This window comes from Nyctereutes procyonoides, unplaced genomic scaffold (assembly GCF_905146905.1).
Source record: "Nyctereutes procyonoides isolate TBG_1078 unplaced genomic scaffold, NYPRO_anot_genome, whole genome shotgun sequence".
Lineage (NCBI taxonomy): Eukaryota > Metazoa > Chordata > Mammalia > Carnivora > Canidae > Nyctereutes > Nyctereutes procyonoides.
In genome coordinates, this window is record NW_026575126.1 from 16,983,960 (window position 1) to 16,993,626 (window position 9,667).

General features: G+C 36.2%; 1 non-coding gene across 1 annotated transcript; it reads right to left on the reverse strand.

Annotated features, from left to right (window-relative positions):
* Positions 1-3,214: 3,214 nt before the first annotated feature.
* On the reverse strand, positions 3,215-3,321 carry LOC129520396 (U6 spliceosomal RNA). Its single transcript, XR_008666610.1, has one exon. It is a non-coding gene; the product is annotated as a U6 spliceosomal RNA (small nuclear RNA).
* Positions 3,322-9,667: the final 6,346 nt, after the last annotated feature.

The window sequence follows — 9,667 nt, forward strand, 5'->3', positions numbered from 1 at the left end:
TAGGCTCTTCGGGTCAAGGCAACTTTTAAAAGGTTAAAAGCTATTCAAAAGGGTTACCATATCCATAAAAGCAAATGAGATTAAGCCTAAAGACTGATGGAGGAAAAACAGTAATTTAGATAAACTGCCACCGCCTCAGAAATGTTTTGACTTTTATCAGAGAAAGGGAATCCAGAGATTCTTGGATTGGTTGTCATATCAAAGAAAGATTCATTAAATTTGAAGCAATTATCTTTGTGCTTTTTACCGTTTGGTGTGTTTTAGGCCCAGTCCCACCTTTCTTCAGTTACATTCTTTAGAATGGCTTGGGAAATGTGATTGCTTGGCTCCAACTTCCATCTGTCAACTATTGACCTTGCTGGTTGGGCATCTGTAACATCAGACACTATTGTCATGGAAAGAATTATGATGTTTCAATCAAATGTATTGCAAAGTTAACAAATCCATAACATGGTCTGGACCACATGGAAGAGTTTAGAAAATGTATTTTGGAGACCTCAGGGAAAAGCAAATAGGCTATCCCCATCAATGCTGACCTCCACCGCTTGCCATTAACTGTGTAAGTTATCGTATTACAACAGAAGAGCTCAATTTGAACCTCAAACTCGAAGGGAGTACTTGGAATCAAAATGCGGGGTTCAGCAAGGGAGACAAAACCCATTATTATGCTCCCGACGTGAAGTTCTACGTCCATACCGTTGATTGACCTGATGGCAACTTTGGGCCGGCTGCTCATACTGAGTCTCCTTAGTTTCTGTCAAAGTACGGGATGAGATGCTTTAGTCTGGTTTTTGTTGCTGATCTCAGAAAACTAAATCTGCCGGAGGGTGGGACTCACAGAGCTGCTAGATCAGTCAAAGAGGTGATTGCAGCAATCAGGGTTAGCTGATATTTACTTGAAAGTCTAAGCATATAGAACAGCAAATTTCTTGACATTAAAGTGAGAAGTGAGTTGATATAAAAATTTAATTTCATCTGCTATGGAAACTGGGTCTGGCCTGACAAAATTAAAATGGATAGAAATAATATTCTGGACACTTAAATTTTATTTTCTCTGTCCTGTGTCTGAACAAATACGCATTCCAAGTAAGTCAGAGGAGCTAAAATTTCCATTTCACGAGAAATATTCCCTGACAAAGAGTTTTTGTGCCACGTATCTTTCACTTTCATAAACTCTAAAAGGAGAATGGTTGTTGTGGACGTTAAAATAATCAGGTTTCCTGAATTACAAAATGGCAAAGCAAAGCTGATGCATCTCAGAAGAGCTAAAAAAAGCAGGCATCCGTTGGGCCCCTCCCGAAGAAAATCTATTATATCAAAACAAAAATTTGCAGATGAATAAATTAGGGGGTGATTATTCATATTGTAAAAGAGTCTTTAAAGGATTCCCCCAGGATTCTTTTAAAGGCTTAGCTCCACTAGTTCATGTAAGTGTTTGTGTGCAGATCATTAACTATCTGACAGGCAGGCCGGAAATGCAGGTAGGGAGCCAAGGGGGAAGGGAGAGAATGTTCAGGAGACAGAGGAATTGGTGACACCTGAGGCTTGCCAAGCCTCAAGATAAACGTTGATGAAACAGTAATGAAAATCAAAGTGAAACTGTGATGCTTATTTACAAGTTATGCTTTATATTCCAGAGCCTTGCAGGCAGACTGCTCCGGTTCAGATGCCGGCTCCACCACCTATTTAGCTGTGTGACTTTGGATAAATTACACAACCTCTCTGAATACCAACCATCTAGGGCTGTTTAAGTATAACCTGAGTTAATATATATAAAGCACTTAGTGTCCTGGCATGCAGTAAATGCTGTATAAAAGTTTCTAAGATAGCTCTGAAACAGCTATTACAAAATATCAGAGATTCTTCAAAGCAGGGATTATTAGTATGATTAGGATACTGGAAAGTGATTTAACAAGAGCAAAATACTCCCGTCCTACCCCCAAAAGAAAACAAAAACAAAACCAAAGGAACATTGAGGAATGAATACTGCTGTCTTTTTGGGTTTCCCAAGGAAGTCAATCTGAAACGTAAACTTATTTGAAATTATTACCCTAACTTCAGCTTCCTAGGGGTTTGGCAAAATTTCCAAGACTAAGATGCACATAAGAGGCAATCAACTATCTAGTGTCTGTTGACTTTTCTATGTTAAAAGGCTTGGATTCATCTATTACTACACTTGTCATTTTAAGAACCATAGTAAATTAGTAAATAAGTTGAAATATAACTTTCTTATTTGTGGGAAAGATAACTTGCTTGCTTGACTTTGCTGGATTTGCACAAATATGAACTCTTTCTGTGTATCCTATCCAGTGCATCTGTGCATGCAGAGTTACGGGCTTAGAATAGACATTAATTGATTCTTTCCCAAAGAACAACCAGTAATAAAGTGTCTCAATTCCACAGTTCTAGTCTGACCAAATGGTTAACAGGTTGCCAAACCAGAAGCATGAGAAGGGGTGAGTGCAGACAGTAGGGCAGTGGAATCTCAGGTAGAAGTCAGGAGCAGGCCCATTGTCACTGAGGTGGCCCATTTATAGGGTCCTGGCAGTCGATAATTGGCTTTACCATGTCAGTTTTGACATGACTCATGAGAAAGCCCAGACTATTTTAAAGGCCAGTCCTGACACTTTTATTAAATTATAAAATGGTCTCCTAATTATTTAACTAAAATTCTCCTTTGGTGCCCCCTCCCCAAACTCTTCTGCTCAGGACAGGCTTCCCTGGTGACCAGCCCTCTGATCATATCAGAAGACCTACTACTTTCTCACATTCTATGCTGTATCCCAGTTGGATACAGGCTGAATAAAAATATGCTTTCTGGTCCTCACACTTAGTTTATATGAGTGAATGCTGATGGAAATGGGTAAGTAAATAGTTTTTAAGTGCAGGAGATCAAATTACTTCCTTCACAACTTGAAGTTCTTGACAGCTCTAGCAATACTAGGCTTTTTTTTTTTTAAACATGTTAAAGTGGGTTGATCTTTACCTAGCCTTACAGCAGATTGCCACATTGTCAGCTTTCAATATATTATTTTTTGAAAAAAAATTAAGTTTTTGATTCATTTTGGGGAAAAATTTCTCAAGCTCAGAAAACTTAAAACCGTGGAAATCTGTAAATGCTTTTTGAGTTCTACTGAATAAGGGACAGAACTTTGCTTAGGTGAGAACTAATTTAATTGCTTTTATTTTGTTATTTTAGTTAGTTTTTTTTTTTTTTTTTATGGAACGCTTCATGAATTTGCATGTCATCCTTGCGCAGGAGCCATGCTAATCTTCTCTGTATCATTCCAATGTTAGTATATGTGCTACTGAAGCGAGCACTGGTTGCTTTTAGTTAAACAATTAATTCTTACTGGTTGTTTCCTGTCTGTCCAATAACTTTTATATGTTAGTACCAAGAATTCAAGTTTTGTTAAAACTTTGCTTATTATACGACTTTGCCCAAAGGGACTTGGTTTCCCAGGTTTAAATTCCCCTGTTATATTTTCTCATTATATACTTATCCTTCACAGCATGTAACACAATATTGAGCAATGTATTTGTGTAATTATTTGTCTAACGCCTGTCTTTATGGATAGACAAAAAGCTCTGTCATGATAGGGGCTGGGTCTGTGTGGCTCACTGTTGTAGACTCAGTTTTCCCACAGGAACATGCACAGAGTAGGCGCTCCAAGAGTTTGTTGAATCAACAGACACTTGCTAGTAAATTTTCTGTGCTTATTCTTCTTAGTAGTAACTAAGTATCTATCATATACATTCCCCTTGAAGTTTTTTTTTTATTTTTTACTTTTAAATTATACATACATATTTGTAATGGTTAATATATATATTATATATATATATTTTAATAATTAAAATATTCAAACTTGTATGAATGGGAAGTGGAAGAAAAGCAAAATTTATCCTCACTGCCCTTCACTGATGTCCAAAGATTTCCAAAGTTAATGACTTTAATTGTTTCACTTTTGAGCTCTTCTGGTATTTACCATCATATTTCTAAAGAATACATCATATTCTTGATTTTCTTAAGACTTCAGGTAGTATATGTAGATTTCCAGATGAAAGATGCCAAATTTCATACACTCATACTTTTACTTTCTCCTTTCTCCCCTATGCTCCTTTATTATTTTTTTTAAATATTTTTTTAATTTTTATTTATTTATGATAGGCACACAGTGAGAGAGAGAGAGGCGGAGACACAGGCAGAGGGAGAAGCAGGCTCCATGCACCGGGAGCCCGATGTGGGATTCGATCCTGGGTCTCCAGGATCGCGCCCTGGGCCAAAGGCAGGCGCTAAACCGCTGCGCCACCCAGGGATCCCCCCATGCTCCTTTAAATTCAGGGTTTTGTTGTTGTTTTTTTGTTTTGTTTTCATCTTTCTATTAGTTGTCTTTGTTATTTAACATTGTACTTAACATATGATTTTCTTTCTTTTTTTAATTGGACTTCAATTTGCCAACATTTAGCATAACATCCAGTGCTCATCCTGCCAAGCGGCCCCCTCAGTGCCCATCACCCAGTCAACCCCAACCCCCTGTCCACCTCCACTTCCACTACCCCTTGTTCGTTTCCCAGAATTAGGTGTCTCTCATGTTTTGTCACCCTCACTGATATTTTCACTCATCCTCTCTCCTTTCCCTTTATTCCCTTTCACTAATTTTTATATTTCCCAAATGAATGAGACCATATAATGTTTGTCCTTTTCCAACTGACTTATTTCACTCAGCATAACACCCTCCAGTTCCATCCACGTCGAAGCAAATGGTGGGTATTTGTCATTTCTAATGGCTGAGTAATATTCCATTGTATACATAGACCACATCTTCTTTGTCCATTCATCTTTTGATGGACACCGAGGCTCCTAACCTATGATTTTCAATCACCACTTAGGACAGGCTCTATTTTCCCTGTATTAGGTGAGATGAAGAAATCAGTGTGCCTATACTTTCTTTTTTTCTTCCTCCCTGCTGACTTCTGTCAAATCAATAGTTATATTTTACTTTTATTTTTAGTTTAAAGCAAGCATTTATTATTTTAATAATTTACTTATAGATTGTACCATTACATTTCCTTCTGTATCCAGTGTCTTTCAAATATTCTCTAGAGTTTTACTTGAAAATAACATCTGATATATATATCTACAACTGCTCAAAATGATGTCATATTTTAGTTTGCCTCGTATTTTACCATGACTTTCTTTTACATTTATTTTCATATGCACACTGCCATCCTCAATCCACCTCCAGTTTTATTTATGTATGTATTTTTTCTTCATAAAGTCCTCTGGTATCTTTCTATTTCCTATAATTTTTGGGCCTACTGATATTATGGGATTTCTTTCATTGTACCTGTGGATTGGATTAAATTGTTCTTAGACTCCTTTTCTTCCTCTTTCTTCAATTATTTTTTCATATTACTGGAGTCTGTCCTCATATTTCCCTTAAAAAAGATGGATGAAGGGCACCTGGGTAACTCAGTTAAGCATCTGTCTCTTGGTTTCTGCTCAGGTCATGATCTCAGGGTCATGAGATCCAGCCCTGCATTGGGCTCTAGGCTCAGTGTGGAGCTTGCTTGAGATTCTCTCTCTTTCTCTCCCACCCACCCCTCCTCCTGCTCACAGTACTTACTCTCTCCCACAAATAATGAATAAATAAATAAAATCTTTTAAAAAGTAACAAAAAGGTACATGTAGAATAGACTATTTGACTTCTTTATGTCTAAAATGCCTTTATTCTTCACTTAAATTTTATTTGTAATTGCTTTTGATGTAGTATTCTAGGTTTAAAGTTGCTTTACAAGCTTTTAAGAGCTGGTGATGTTGGTAAGGCATTGATGTCGATCTGATGGTCATTCCTTTTTAGCACTTTTTATTTCTCTCTCTTTGAAATCTTTTAGAATCTTTCTCTTCAGCTTAGTTCTGAAATTTTGCAAGTATGTAGCTAATGCATTTTTGTCCAGTTGACATTTGGTAGGGCTTGCCAATTGTTGGGTTGATATTTTTCCCAGCTCCAGGAAATGGTCTTCATCTATTTTCTTTTGTTATTTCTTTGATTATTTCAACTCCTTCACTGTTTATGTTGTCTTCCTCCAAACCATGTAAGACCTTCTGGATATATGCTTTATATCATTGCTTTTCAAGTTTTAATGCATGCGATTTACCTGCAGATCTTTTCAAAGTGAAGAATCTGAGTCAGTAAGTCTTAAGTGAGGCCTGTGACTTTAATTTCTAATGAAATAGATGATGCTGATCCTGCTGGTGTGTGAATCACATTTTGAATAGTGAGGTTTTATATTTCTTGAAATAACTCTTTGTGCATTTTTTTTCTTTTTTTTCCCCTTTCCATTGTGGAATGTTTTATTAATTCCACCTTCCACATTAAGTTTCAGTCTTTGCTTCTATCTGCTGTGGTTTAGTTTGCAGTTTTTTATGTGATTATATATTTTTTAACTTTCAAGAATTCATAGCAGACTCTTTTATATTATAAATACAATATATTCTTGAAATTTTGAGGATACTTATTAGAAAATTTTAAAGTTCTCTCTTATTCCTTCCATTACCACTGCTGCTTCAGTCGTCAATTTTTGTGTATTCACCTTTGTCTTTCTTTTTCTTCTACTTGATTTCCCTTAACTGTCTGGTAATCCCTCATTCATCATTAATTTGGGGATATAAAGGACTATATTATAAATATGCTTATATTTATAATAGCTAGCCTTCATATCCTTTGCAGTCGAATGGACCATTTTCCCCAAAAGGCCAGTGTTCTGAATAAGAGGGCTGCCTTTAGGCTCTGTGTCAAAGGGTGAACTCTACTGACAAGTGGCTTTTTTCTTTTAGCACATTAACAGGCATGGGGTATCACAAATTGCCAATAAGCCATATATAGAAGAAGAAGAGGTAGTCCCTCACACAGCTGTCCTGAAGATGGTCTTCCCATTACAAAACTATATTGCTGCTCTTAACAATTTCTTCTATCTGTACCTGTTTGGAGCCTCTCCAGAGATATTTTAAAGAAAATGAACCCCACCTCCATGACACCTCTTTTCTACGTGTGTATTTTAGGTTGCAATTTCTTCTGCTAGAGTTTATCTAACAACAGAATCCAAACTTCTTCCTATCTTCCCAGACTCTGTCATACTCTCTGGCCTGCTAATGTCATCCCCTTTACTCCTCCTTTTTTTTTTTGTATTGTTTCAACTGTCAAGGATTTATTTATTTTTTATATATGAATTGTAATTTCAATGAAGATTTAGTATGGAAAGGAGGCAATACAGGTCCTGTCCATCATCTTGAATTAAGAAACTATATGGCTATCTTAGAACTGCTCTAAATGCTTATCTGAATCTGGCTAACACTCATCTGGCTGTTCACAAACAGACAGACCTAACTGTAAATAGGTAAATTCCCATACAAGTTCCCCAGACCTTGCTAATTATTCTTCATGGATCAAGTAGGATTTAATAGTGTTAAGGGCTTTGGATGATTTTAAATTGTTCTCTAAGCCTCTTGGCAGTCCCATGTGTGTACAGAATAGCGTGATCACAAAAGAAAGTAACTATAGAGAAGTACCTAACCTAAAAAGGCTAGGATAAAAATTAAAGTTAAAAAAGAACTTGAACTAGCCTACAATTTACTTTGGGGTGTTACATATTTTTATGTTAGTTGAGCTTGACCAATTCTACCTTGGATTTGCCAAGAAAATAATTGATGTAATCACAGAGCCAAGAACGATAACATGTGAAGATCTGTGGAGGATTGGCAGGACCCCAGATCACTGGGAAAAAGCCAATGGAATACCTATTTTTAAAAGGCAATAAAAAGTTGTTTGAGAATTAATGACCTTTAATAGAGTGAAAAAGCAGGCATACTGATTACCTTGACCCAAATAAGTTTTAGACAATCTTACATAGTAATGGCAGTAATGAGTAGAGGAAATATGTATTCATGTATTATATCAACATAACATTAAGTATCCAAAACTAGATAACTGTTTTTAATGTAAAAATATTAGAGTTTATTTATTTTATTTATTGCCATCATTTTGTTAGGATTAAGTCCGTATCTTGTCAAACATCTAGGTAACTGAAGACATCTAGATTTTGGCCACATTTCTCTATTTTTGCATAAACATGCACTGTCGTGTAGATGTTTCTAATAACATAGAAATATGATGTTACATTGAAAATATTAACAGAGCCATTATTCAGAAGCCAAATCCTGTCTTGATAACATGTAGGATATATGTTAAAATTTTGCATATATGACTGAAAACTGATGGTGCTGCCTTACTCTAGAATTTAAAATTAAATTCAAGATGATTTCAATAAACTAAGTCATTACTCTGAAATAACACAGAATAAGTGCTGATATAAGTTGTTTTGATTAAGAAGGAAAAAAGAATCCTCACATTTTTGAAGTAGCGGATAACTATTAGACAATACTTAGGTAGAAGAAAAAGATGAGGAGTTCTTAGAGTCCCCAAGTAGTATTATCCACTGACTATAATTTGACAAAATCTTTCACACCTCTGGCCTTTGTCTATAATGCTTCCACTGCTGGGATCTATTTCTTTCCCCTCTTTATCTTTCAAAGTTTCCACTGGTCCTTCCAGTCTGAACCCTGCAAAGCCTTTCTTGCTATATATTTTGAGTTAGTTTCTCTGTCTTCTGTGTCCCCTTGATATTTTGGAAATTGAGATACAATGAACATTTGTTGAGTGCCTACTACCTACAAGGCACTGGATCAGGAAATAATAACTATATCACAGGAGCATGACTGCAGAACAATGATCTTTCTGTAACCAATTAAAGAAGCTGAGGCCCTGAGAAGACACTTGAATCGCCCATGGCTACATGACTAGCAGATAGCTAAACTATATAATTACCATATAATCACTGGACAAGGCAGAAGAAGCATCTTATTTATCCTTCAATCTCAGTAGCAGCACACTGGCTGGCACATGGTCAAATGTAACAGATAAATTAAGAAATAAATGGTGTAGTGGACTTGCATTAAAGGCAAGGGGGATTTAGGTTTAAGTAATTTACTTTTCTCATTTCTTAGAAGTAAGCATTCAATAGATACTCATTAACATTCCTACCTCCATGTTTTATGCTAATTTTGGTTTTGATAGAAGCATCATAATGTGTAGTGATGAACATATAGACAGTAAAAAAATAATAGGGAAGTAGGTGTGCTTAAGGTAGAAGTACAATGCTGATGGTTTTGTTCCCATGCTTCAGACATTGTTTAAAATGAATCAGTTCATTTTTTATTAGAAATTTATTTATATTTAATGTGAATGAGTACTTCATCAATCATTATGGAAATAATAAAGTATATAGACACAGTCCCTGCCTTCAACATAAGACAGGCATATAAAAGAGGCATATACGTAATGACAATCCAAGGGAGTATGTGTGGGTGCTACAGAGTCAGTAAATAATGTGCCAAGTGACCAGGGGTAGGTCTCTGAAGAGTTGGTATGCGAGCCAGGCCTTTGACAGGGCCTCTTAGGTGATAGCAGTGCTCAGTGTTTGCTGAATGTTGAGTGGCATTTTCAAGGTTGAAGTTTAGGGAAAAAGAGTATTCACTCATTCATTTATTCACCCAATATATTTTTGAATGCACGCTAGATACCAGACATTCTCCTGGGCCCTAGGATAT